The sequence below is a fragment of the Mus musculus genome, chromosome 12 (genome assembly GCF_000001635.26).
Source record: "Mus musculus strain C57BL/6J chromosome 12, GRCm38.p6 C57BL/6J".
NCBI lineage: Eukaryota > Metazoa > Chordata > Mammalia > Rodentia > Muridae > Mus > Mus musculus.
This window is the reverse complement of record NC_000078.6, coordinates 39,940,718-39,953,878: the sequence shown is the minus strand read 5'-3', so window position 1 is coordinate 39,953,878 and position 13,161 is coordinate 39,940,718. Positions and strand designations below refer to the sequence as shown.

At 41.1% G+C, this 13,161-nt stretch overlaps 1 long non-coding RNA gene and 1 pseudogene across 1 annotated transcript; both read left to right on the top strand.

The window, feature by feature from the left end:
- Positions 1-3,252: 3,252 nt before the first annotated feature.
- On the top strand, positions 3,253-11,402 carry Gm40399. The gene is made up of 3 exons (XR_872690.1): positions 3,253-3,359; positions 4,244-4,523; positions 10,617-11,402. It is a non-coding gene; the product is annotated as a predicted gene, 40399 (long non-coding RNA).
- On the top strand, positions 4,755-5,435 carry Gm18939 (predicted gene, 18939; annotated as a pseudogene).
- Positions 11,403-13,161: the final 1,759 nt, after the last annotated feature.

Below are 13,161 nucleotides of genomic sequence, written 5' to 3'. Positions count from 1 at the left end.
CATCTTGAATGCAGGTGAGGGGTATATGTCTTATTTGTGTTGTGTTATAATCTGTTAAAACATTTATTGCGTTTAAACATTTATAATAAATTAAAAGTAAATAGCACTGTCAAAAACAAGCAGATGACAACATGGTATCGGAGAAGATGCCTGGTAAGTGCACACGGCTTCCCTTAATTCCTCTTAGGACAGATGAAAATGTGGTGAGTATGAGGAGAACTCAAGTATGCTGCTGATTTTTATCCAAATTATCAGAGAACATATGGGAAGGGGGTGCTCTGTCTATGGAGGCAAGAGTACAGTTTTGAGTGTCATTTCTCAGATGCTAGTTATCCATTTTTAGAGGCAGGGTCTCTTATTAAACTGGTACTCACCAAGGAGAACACCAGGGATCTTCCTGCCTCCCACTTCCTCTACCCTTCCCCACCTCATCGCCATATCTGTTGTTACAGGTATGACACTTGTATTTGTTTTTTAAATGTGGGCTCTGGAAGATTGTACTCAGATCCTCATGCCTGAGAAGGAAGAAGTGCTTTATTGACTGAGCTATCAATCTAGAACTATCAAGGTATCTAAAGGAAGTTAAGCAGTTGCCAGGCCAAATATATGCGAGTAGATAACTAGGTAGGGAGTTTAGACTGAAAACAGAGCAAATTCAATCTGAACTCAGAGATTTGGATTCCTAAAAGTCCTCCTATCTCAAAGGACATGAAGGCAATGGCTGTTGCCTTCCACAGATTCAGTGCCTAAGTTGAATTGCTCAAACTTAGAGTGTTTCAGTTTGTAACAATGAAACGAACTTTGACCTAAAGTGTATGATGTGGCAACGTCCTCAGTCTGGGGGAAGCCAGAGACCAAAGGTTCTGGGAGTGTTTTCCTCCGGAATAGAACTCAGGATGCTCACTCAGGAAAAAGGGCAATTGAGGCTAAGAGCCTAGTGTTGTTGAGGGAACACAGAAAGACGGATCTTTCTAAACTCCAAAGAGTGTGATGACACTGTAGCCTCCTCTCCAGAAAAATTTTCACCCTGGTTTTATGAGGTAGGGTATTATTTATCATTATTTATGTTTCCAATGTCCCAAAAGAGATCATAAACATAAAGTCAGTTTTGAATTGCTTTAAGTTAAGCAAGAAATGTATGCCTGATATGTATATTTGCTCTATAGGCACATATGTAAAATTCGGAGGTGACAGACTGATGGAACAATATAATCACTGACCATTCATGATTATATTCCTGATTACCCCAAGAGATTATGATTCCATAGGTGTCAGTTGGGGACTGAGAATATTTTTTAGGGATCTTTCTTTGTTTTGGGTGCTGGGGATGGAGGGGAAATGGCAGAGTTTAATGCAAATAAGGTAAGTGTGGTATCACAAAGCTAGCCTAGTAGCTCAGGAATCTGTTTTTAAATGGCTGCCCTTTCAAAGAACTGGTAAGAAACAGGCCCATTCTTTGACTTTATGTTAGACCGCTAACTGCAGAGAAGGGTTTAATACAGTCCTGCAGTTCCATTCACTAGCTCTGTTGTAGCTCCCTTATGTCGGAGAATCAGCCAATCCCCAAACTTTTTACATCTTTCAAATGTGACATTTTTGCTTTGCTCAGAGAGACTGGCTTCTACACGTACAGCTTTCCTTGGCAAGTAAACGTTCAACCTTGGCCTAGATATGTCGGAGGAGCGTTCTCTTCCCCTACTTGTGTCAAGAGATTTTTGCCTTCCGCTTTATATTTATTTTCCACACCTTTCTTTGCAGAGCTGAAACCCAGTTCCAAATCACATTGGCAAAACAGCCCTCTGAACCCAGCCAGGTTTCCTTTCCTCATCCTGATTCCATGAACTTTCTGCCCCAGTGTGGGCTAGCCAGGGCTGGGCTTGGCACCTGCTTTTTATGTGACAAAGTTTTTATGAGTATATGGAGAAATGAAAGAAACAAGGTCGGTATTCATAAACCAGCTGAGGGTTATTGCAAGATGTCAAATATGGGCTTGAATAGTTTTATGGGATCACATTTATAAGGTGAAATGAGATTCAAGGGGTGTGCTGAAAGTAAAGGCCTCACAATTGAGCTTGCTCATCATCGCATAGGTTTTGGTTTTGATAAGTTTCTCTAATGGTCATGTGTTACAGGCTTGGTCTGACCCATGGTGCTGTTGGAAAATGAAAACTTTCAGAGATGGAGCCTACTTGGAATTACGTCATTATAGACTTTCCCTTGAAAAAGACATTGGGATACATACCCCTATGGCTCTCAGTTTCTTGGCTATAATGAGATAAACAGGCTCCTTTCACTGCAGGCTCCTGCTATGTTGCTGTGATATTTTGTGTTACCACAAGTACAAGTGGACAGGCCCAGATGGCTATGGCCAGAAGACTGTGAAACTGTGAATCAAAACAAGCCTTTCTTCCTTTTAAGTAGATTCCCTCAGATGTAGTGTTACAGTAATGGAAAGGTGAGCCACACACACAGTGGGGAAGATAAAAAGGTCACAGGGTACCGTGGCTCACATCTGTAACTCCAGAACTCAGGGTGTCAAGGAAGGAGGACTGGTGTGAGATCAGGCAGACTGGGGTTACCTAGTGAGTTCCAGGGTAGCCTGGGCTACAAAATGAGAACCTGATTTAATCTGTCCCCGTTCCTATCCTGTTCCCCTCTCCCACAAAAACAAACAAACAAAACAAAACAAAAAAACAAAATAAAAAACCCCAAAAACAAAAAGAGAAAAAACACCCCACAGCATATTAGAACAGATAGATTTCATCAAAACATAAAACAACAAACAAACAAACAAAAACATGTTTGTTCTGTGAAGGAGCCTGAAAAGGAACCACAGACTGAAAATGAACATGTATTTCACAAAGAACTTGTCTTGAGAATATATATACATACACACACATATATATGTGTGTGTGTGTGTGTGTGTGTGTGTATGTGTGTATATATATATATATATACATACATACATATATATACACACACATATATATGTATATATGTACATATATATATATATGTATATATATATTCTTTCAAGATATTTTAAAACTCCAACATTAGTGAAAAGTCACAACCCATCTAGAAAGTGAACCAAGATAAGAATGCATGTTCTATCAGGGACTGTGACAACAGCAAAGATACCTGTTTAGTGCTAGCCAGCACAGAAATGAGCCCTTCACCTCACCAATCAGAATAGCCTACATGAAAACTAGTGGCCACGTCATGTTCTGGGGAGACTGGAGAACTGGGTCACTCACACATAGCTGCTGGGAGGCTGCCAATGGCACAGGCACTCTGCAAACTAAAAGTGACGCTAGCTAGAGAAATGAAAACGTACGTATTCAGCCAGTCATTTTCACGTGAGTATTTACTTAGCTTTATTGCACTAGCCAAATGCCCTTTGGTACATGTGTCGACTGTGGTAGAGTCATACCATGGGAGTGAAGAGTAAGAATACAAGTGCTATTGATACCCACAATCATTTGTATGAACCTTGAGGGAAGGATATGACGGAAGCTAATCTCCATTGGTTATATGCTAGCCAATTCTACTTAAATGACAATTGCAAGCTAACACCACAGACAGGGAGTTGTTGGGGATTAAGAATGGGAAGAGTCCGGGGTACTGGTTGAGGCCCATTGGACACGCAAACTTTATATGCCCCAGTACAGGGGAACGACAGGGCCAAAAAGGGGGAGTGGGTGGGTAGGGGAGTGGGGGTGGGTGGGTATGGGGGACGTTTGGTATAACATTGGAAATGTAAATGAGCTAAATACCTAATAAAAAATGGAAAAAAAAAAGAAAAAAAAAAAGAATGGGAAGAGTCTGCATGATTCCACATACTGGAGCGCTGCAGCTAATTCCAAAGTTTTGGAATTTATTTACAATTCTTTTTTTAGTGTTGATACTGACTTTATTTTTTATTGGTTATTTTATTTATTTACATTTCAAATGTTATCCCCCTTTTTTGTTTCCCCTCTGCAAACACCCTATCCCATTCCCCCTGCCCCCTGCTTCTATGAGGGTGCTCCCACACCCACCTACCTATACCTGCCTCACTGCCCTTGCATTCCCCTAAGCTGGCGCATCCAGCCTCCACAGGACCAAAGGCCTCCCTTCCCATTGATGCCGATAAGGCAATCCCTTGAAGTTGAATTTTGTTAAAATGTATTTGATTTGGGCAGTTATATGGTTCAGTAGTTTTAAATGTAGTTCAGGATCTCTTTAACCATCATAATTCCAGGCCTGTTGGAACTAGCACCACTCGGAAGAAGCCAAGAAGTCGAGGATAACTAACTCCATGGCCATCACTGAGTTGATCCAGCCCAACATCTATTCCACCTACAAGCTCCTGGAATACGTGGAGGAGCCAGTGCAACAGAAAAGATGTCATTACTGAAGAGGGCCAATCTTAGATCCATGGGTCAGCTCCAGCATAACGCAGCTGCGGCTCCATCTGTGCTTCTTGTCTAGTTTGCAGACCTTGGAGAAGGAGAACGGTGGCAAGAGTTACAAGCATAAAGGTCTAGCCTGGGGAGTGTCAGGGTGGGGAGGTGTGTGGTAGCCTAGAGTTTTCACGGCAGCTGCCCCAGAGGTCTTACCTAGCCACAAGATCACCCTGAGTCTAGGCAACAGCAGAATATCTGAGCATTTATGGTGTGTCAGAAGCCAGAAACTGTGAACTGACCAATGACTCATTGCAATGAATACTTGCTTGTAAAACTGTTGGGGTATATATATATATATATATATATATATACACATTAGACTATCTTTGGAGAGTTGTAATTCAGAGTAATGATGATATTGCCTGCCGAGCTATTGATCTCCTTAAAGAGATATACACAAACCTTGGTCCAAGGCTGCAGGTCAATCAGGTGGTGATCCATGAAGACTTCATTCAGTCTTGCTTTGATCGTTTGAAAGCCTCTTATGACACATTGTGTGTTTTGGATGGTGACAAAGACAGTATTAATTGTGCAAGACAGGAAGCTGTTCGAATGGTCCGAGTGTTAACTGTTCTAAGAGAATATATAAATGAATGTGACAGTGATTATCATGAAGAAAGAACAATTTTGCCTATGTCAAGAGCTTTCCGTGGTAAACACCTCTCTTTTATAGTTCGATTTCCAAACCAGGGCAGGCAAGTAGATGACTTGGAGGTTTGGTCTCATACAAATGATACCATTGGTTCAGTTCGAAGATGTATACTCAATCGTATTAAAGCCAATGTAGCTCATACAAAAATTGAACTCTTTGTGGGTGGTGAGCTTATTGATCCTGGAGATGACCGAAAGTTGATTGGACAATTAAACCTAAAAGATAAATCACTAATTACAGCCAAACTTACACAAATAAGCTCCAATATGCCTTCAAGTCCTGATAGCTCCTCTGATTCCTCAACTGGATCTCCTGGAAATCATGGTAATCATTATATACTCATTTTAATATATACACACATATATTATATTATATACACATATAATTATATATTATATATCATATATTTCATATATCATATTATATATATGTATAATGTGATGCCCTGCAAATTCCAATGCCACTATAATGAACAAATATGAGATGGAATGGTGGGAAAGATGGAGGAATGGGCAGAGTGTCTGAGATGGAAAGAGGCAGAACTAGAGATGTGATAGTGGTGACAGGTGTGAGAGAAGGCTGTAGTGGACAGAGGAACTTGTCATTGCAGAGTAGAGTCGGCAGGGTGGCGTGCAGCAGAAGGGAGCTTGTGCATCTTCAGCCTCCCAGCATACCACCTAACAGCCCCATCGCCTTGATTTTGAGCAGTGACGGAATGTCTAAAAATGAAGAATGGTTCATTTTATCGATTGGATCCCCTCGAAAGACTCCCATGGTTCATGCTGCCCTGGAGGCCATGTTGGTATCCGTGGTCCAATGGCCCAGGCCTTGCTAAAGCCAAAGGTTTATGTGGATGTCTCTGGTCTGATCTACCACCGGAGTGCATGACAGTGTTTGTAGTTTGAGACACTGTAGGGGGCTATGTTAAGTGTAGGTTGTCCCAGTTATTGCCAGAGGGCATTTTGATATAAGTGGCCTGTACTGCCACCTGAGGCCATGTTGGTATCAATGGTCCATGCTGCTGCAGAGGACCACGTTGGAGTCCATGGTCTTGATGTAGCCAGGGGTTGAGTTGATGTCACAGTTAAGAAAGAAAGACATAGAAGGCTTCTGTGACAGTCCCTATCCCACAAAAGTAACAGCTTAGACAGAAAGCTATGCAAGAGAACTCTTAAAAATTGTGGAAGAATGATGAATCGTAGCTCTCCACATTTGAAGGCTTCTGGGAGGGGTGTGGGTGGAGGAAGGACTCAGTTTTCTTTAAGGGACTGGCCACTGGGAGTTTAACCATGCTCCAGTGAGTATATGAGCAACACAAATGTACACCCCCCTTTTTTGAGGAGGGAGGTAGTTCATAAGGGTAAGGGGGTAGACTTAGGAGGACTTGGGAAATAAGTGTGATAGATCAATTTTAAATTCTTTTACTTCATTTTATTTAATTTTTGCTTGAAACAGAATTTAAAGATATATTTGTTAGAACAGAAAAAGCAGGAAAGCATTTATCTAGGGCATGTAAAACATAATCCTTCATTAAAATATTTGATTAACATTCCAGAAATACATCTGCTATAATGAACAGGGCACAGCTGCGTTTGAATTTTACTTTTATGCATATGGAATTTTGTAGAAAGGAAGGATAGTGCCGCTTCCTGTCACAGAGAGCATATTGAATGGGCATACATTTTCTTATTCTTCCTGATGTTTTTGATTAGAATTCCTAAGGCCTGGCTTTTCTTGGACCAAATCAGAATTGGCTTGAAAACAATCCATGCTGGCAGATTTTTTTGGCACCATCTTGAATTTCAGTGTGTAAATTGAGCTGATTTCTGGTTCACAATTTAAATGCGGTGGTTTATAAATTGATTAAGTAGGGAACACAAGAGGCTGACTCAGTTGGTAAAGTGCTTACCACACAGGCATGAAGGTTTGTTAGGATGCTCAGAGCCCACATAAAAGACAGCCTGCAGCAGTATATATGCTTATAGTTCCAGTGCTACAGGGGTAGAGACAGGAGGATCCCAGGGGCTTGGCAGTCAGCTAAGATCGAGGTTCAGTGATTGAGGTTGTCACAAAATATAAAGTAGGAGAGAACAAAGCTGGTGTGTACACACTATTAGTCCCAGCACTCAGGAGTCAGAGATAGGTCGATATCTGTGAGTTCAAGACCAGCCTGGTCTACATAATAAGTTCTAGGACAGCTAGGGCTATGTAGAGAAACCCGGTCTCATGTACACACACACACACACACACACACACACACACACACACACACACAGAGCTGAAAACAAGAGGCACATACATATCTCCAAGAATTCCTAGAATTGGTTGTCATGATTCTTGTGTTTCCTTTTCAAAATGAAATTCTGTTATTAATATATAAATATAAAATTAGTTTCCTTACTTTAAAAAATTCTATTCATGGAAAGAACAGGGTGCCATACCTTTGCTTTAAGTTGTTAATCTACTTTCTAAGGACATTTTGGCTCTGTATATTTTACAGGTTTGGTTAGAGTCCTAACTCCTCCTATCTGCCAGCATCAAGAACAACCTTAGTGCTAACTGGTAGCCAAAACTTGCCCTGTAATCCACTCACCAGAGCCTGACACAGAGTCTTTTCTTCTCTGAGTTTAGGTGCCAAACTTGGGTAGAGTATTTATTATCCTTCAACCAGTATATTTATAAAAATTTCTCAGTCCGTTGAGAGTAAGTTATTTAATTCAAAAAAACAAAACAAAACAAAATCTAGGCTGAGTGTGGTGGTTCACACCTTTAATCACAGTCCCCGAGAGGTAGGGGCAGGCAGATCTCTGAGTTTGAGGCCAGCCTGGTCTATAGAGTGAACTTCAGGACAGCAAGAGCTATACAGAGACCCCCCCTACCCCCACCCCAGAAAAAGAAAGAAAAAGAAAACTTTAAACATCTACCTCCCAAGCTAATATTTTTGTTAAAAAAGATAGAAAGAATCTACTTTCTTTCTTCTTCTTCTGGTGTTTGAGCCAGGCTCTAAGGTAGCCTAAGTTGGCTTCTGACTTGCTAGATAGTCATTATTCTAGTGCTGGAATCAACCTTGTTTCAATGTATGAGGTGGGTATTATTGACCATAATCTGCAGGGGACCAAGTTATAGGTGGATGATGAAGCCAGAACTCAACCCAAGTCTCTGCTCCTGAAGCCAAGCCCTCCAACCTTACTCCCCAGAGTTAGGAAGCAGAGAATATGGCCTAAGAGACCTTGTGGAGTGCTGGGTAGCTTTTGTATTGGTCCGTGATAGAACAGGAATTCAAAATGGCTGTCTGCCATCTTTCATCTTACTAATGCTATCTTTCATCTTACTAATGGGATTAAGAGCAGCTAATTACAGAAACCAGGTAATAAGTACATATGCAGATGAAAAAGGGATTCATGAATGAAGACATAACAAAATGAGTTTAAATGAGTTTTACTCTTTCAGGGTACTTGTTATGGACAATACATGTATGTGAAAGTGGGACATTCCCTCTTTTTCCTCAAGCCTTCTAAGAAAACCTCATCCCACAATTCCTCCCATGTTCCCACACATGCATGGCTCATTTCCACTCACCACACACACATATCACAGGTACACATGTACCTCTCCATTCACCACACATACCTACACACATGTGCACCCCTAGCCCCCAAAGGTGCCACAGACCTATACACACCATTTTATATACTACTTACATTCAACCAGCATAGGCAGCACACAGAAGCTGACAAGTATCACCTAGTGACACATGCCATGCCATACACATAAATGTTCAACTTATACCCACTTGCTCCTCCACAGGTACCACACACTTACTCATATCATTTCACACATCACACATTCTCAGCTCCCGCCACCTCTCTCTTTTCTCTCCTCCTCTCTCTCTCTCCCTCCCTCCCCCCCCTCTCTCTCTCTCTCTCACACACACACACACACACATACACACACACACACACACACACACACACACACACACACACACACACCCTAGGTATTACATATTCACACACTACTCCAGAAACCATAATACATAATACACACTTCACACACTCAGAGACACACTACTTCATGTACAACTCCCGCTACACAAATGGATGCTACCTGCACATCCACATAGTCTCACACATATCATGCACAGATGTACCTCAAAATACCATACTCATACAATCAACACTCCACAAAATCTACACACACACAACTTGCACATACATCACTCATACTTCACAAATGTACACATTTCCACATACGGCCTCCCCTCTTCATTCCACTGCCTGCATGCAACCCCATGCCTGAGAAACTCAGAAACAAGGAAAATGATGGTGTCTATTTCAAGTTACTTACTCTATGCTTAATACATCAAAGTAGGGGTGGTGTTGTCTTAAAGTTCTGTTTCTAAAGAGTGGGAGAACACTAAGAATGACAGATATTTAATAAAAACAGTCTTTGCCTTGATCCAAATTCTGAAGCAGAAATGCCAGAGAAAGCCAGGAATTTGTGTATTTAATGTACCTCCTGGGTTTCTAAGGACTTTTCTTTTCTTTTTAAATTTTGAGTGGGGAAGGAACCTAGGACCTTCCAAACACTAGGCAAGTGCTCTATTGCTGAGCTATACCCTGTTTTTACTTATTTATTTTGGAAGATTCTCATTGAGTTGTTCAGGAAGCCTTAAACTCACTCTATAAAGCTGTGAGCTCGTTGTCTGCCTGCTCAAACCCCTTGAATAGCTGGGATTACCGACTTGGGTCACCACCAGGCTCTGTATGTAAGATTCATTTCCTTAAGAGATAATGGTAGCTTGAGTGAAAAAGAAGTGTATTCCTCATACTTACTATGTTCCCAGACCCCTTCCAAAGCTCTCTGCTATTAGGGTGGTTGCAGGAGATATCAGGACCTGGGTGCTTGGCAGGCTTGCTCACTACCTGCAAGACTGCAGGGCAGGAATGGTAGAGAGGTAGGATAAATTCTGTCACTGCTGTTCTTGTTGGAATATCTGGAGTAGCAAAGGGTCTTGAAAGTGACATTAATGGGCTGTCATAGGACCCCACTTTCTCATCATATTACCCTACTGTACTTGAGTATTATAGATGGGAAGAGAAAGGACATCATAGTTATCACTTAATTCAGCATCTAACTCAGGCTGACTTTGAACTCCTCATCTCTACCTTACAACCCCTACGATGCAGATATGTGCCACTTCATCTGTTACAAAACGTGTCTAAACATGTATAGTAATTAGTGCTTTATGATAACCAGAAAAGAACTCTATTCTCTGGACAAAATGATTGTGCAAAATTATAGTCATGGGAGGACAAGATAAAACTACAGTAAAATATTAGTGAATTAGACTATTAGTTGATGCCAATATTAATATAAATATGTGGTATCCATAGATATTGTGAAGCTTTTGATATTTTCCCACTTTTTAATGTTGTAAATGCTTGATTTATGTTGCTATCCTAAACAAATAGTCACTTTTATACTTAATTTTGTATTTTTGTTTTCCCTGAAAGACTCATAGGTTACATAAACTCAACTGCCAACTATACCCGGGCCTGTTCACAGAACTGTAGAAAAGAGTAGCTGCTCTGTTATTGCCAAATTCCATCAAAGAGCTCTTTATCCAGGGGAGATGCAGCCTCGCCAGCTCCATAAGTTTCCTGCTGACTTCTCAGAAATTCCAAATGTGTAGACTGCAGCCTGTGCCTGTCAGGTTGGCTCAGAGACCAGCGAGAGTCCAAATGATGTTCCATGCCCACCTGGTGACAGCTTGATGATTTGGGATCGACATGGCTTTGCAAAGTAGAGAGAATGGACTAGTCAGTTCTGTGGGCTGACACAGGATGTGTGCTATAAACGGCTTAGTTGGTTTATAAGTCTTTCTATGTGTGTGTTTATCTGTGTTCTGGAGAGTTAGCCCCTCTGATAATAAATCCATTTCTTTTTTTCCTCACCTGGAAAGGCTGCTGACAGGAAGATCTGGGACTGTAGTGTACACTCCAGGGCTCAAACAACTCCAAGGAAAAGGTGAAGCGATTATAGAGTCCTGGCAGGTTGCTTAGAGATTCCACTCTAATACAAACCCGACCCAATCTCAAATTTCTTTGTTCAATAGACTCATATCCTTTTTGTATCTGGTGGGAGTGGAGAGACCATTTGTCAAGGAAATTGCTTCATGACTGTGACATGTTTCAGAACTGGACATTGACCTCATGGTCTCTTGAATGCTAAGAACACACCCCAGCATCAAGCTGTACTCCCCGCTCTTCAATTTGTGACTTTAAAAGGAAAATAAAGAACTTTGAAAGCTAGCATCCTTTCAAGGTTCGTGTGTGTGTGTGTGTGTGTGTGTGTGTGTGTGTGTGTGTGCATGATACACAAAGATTATGTCCTTGAGTTGTATTATCTTAGTACATGCAACACCCAAAGACTTTTTTTTTTTTTTGCCCTGAGGTTATGAAAACAAGTTAGGTAAGCACGACATCTTGAAATTAAAAACTAAAGCAATGGCTCCTAGTATAGTATATTTGTTCTTACCTACTATTGTTGTGTGTGGTGTATGTATTTATATGGGTTTGTGCACTTGTGTGTGTGTGTGTGTGTGTGTGTGTGTATGTGTGTATGTGTGGACATGGACATTAGAGATCATTGTCAGGTGTCTTCCTTAATTGCTCTCCGTGATTTTCGTTTGTTTATTTTCTGTTTTTTGTTTTTGTTTTGTTTTGAGAAAAAGTCTCCCAGTTCACTTAAAACTCACCAATTTGCCTAGGCTAGCTAAGCTACTGAGATCCAGGGATCCACCTATCCCTGTTTATCCCAGCACTGGGTTTCAGACAAGGAGCTGAGACTAGTTTTTGTTCTTATTTATTCTTTGGCATTCTTTTATTGGGTTTTGTTCTTATTGGGCCTAGACATCAAAGGCCACTCACTGAATAGTCCTATATAGATAGAGCTGTACACAACATTAGGAGAGAATAAAACTATAGGAACTCTTAATACAAATATTACTACTTTTTACATTATACCAAAGCTACAAACACCACCATCACATCCCCAAACACTGTGCAGTTTCTTGAGACTTTTTATCTTTCTTTGATTAACACACATACACACACACACGCACGCACGCACGCACGCACGCACGCACGCACATACACGCACACATACACCTTCTCTATCTCTGTCCACTTCCTAATTTAGAAATTGGGGTACTAGGTTTATAAAGCTCTTGGAGAGCAATGATTGCTTTTTGAATGGTCTTACTGAGTGACTCAGAGATAAGGACCTAAGAATGATTTTAAAGTTCAGAGGTCCAGAGATAGAGCTTTGTGGAAATTGTCACGATGCCAAAGATGATTGGTTTATTCTTTTTTTTTTTTTGACAGTCTCATACTGCAGTGTGATTAGCCTAAAGCTAAATATATAGCCCATGCTAGCCTTGAACTCTGAACAGTACTTCTGCCTCTGTCTCCTGGGTTCTGAGATTGCAGGTATATTACCTGCTTAATATAATGGGGGTGTGTCAATTCCTTTTCTGAATTGTACTTTATGTTAGTGTTTGAAATAGATATTGATGTTGTCACTCCTAAATACAGTCCAGTTTGCTCAAATTTAGACCATTTTATGTAAAGTAAATATGAATGTTTTTTTCCGGGGGGGGGGGGGAGATTGTAGGTTCTGTAAAAGTTTCATCTCAATGGGGGGGGGGGTTGCAATGTGACACTCAGATGCCATTTTGACTCAGGCATTCATCGCATCTACAGTGAAAGTCTTGCATCTTGGAGTATTAGTTGCTCGAGTTTCATGCCCTCTGCAGAGGCGTGCATTGGTTGGTGCTGCTGGATGAAAGGGGAGAAGAATGGAGGACCAGTTTTCTTGTCTATCTCCATACAGCCACTAAAATTCTGCCAGCAGGACCAACACGTGGATACTTTATTCCTCCCTAGAATAGGGAATAAAATATCCATGGAAGGAGTTGCAGAGACAAAGTTTGGAGCTAAGATGAAAGGATGGACCTTCCAGAGACTGCCCCACCCTGGGGTTCATCCCATAATCAGC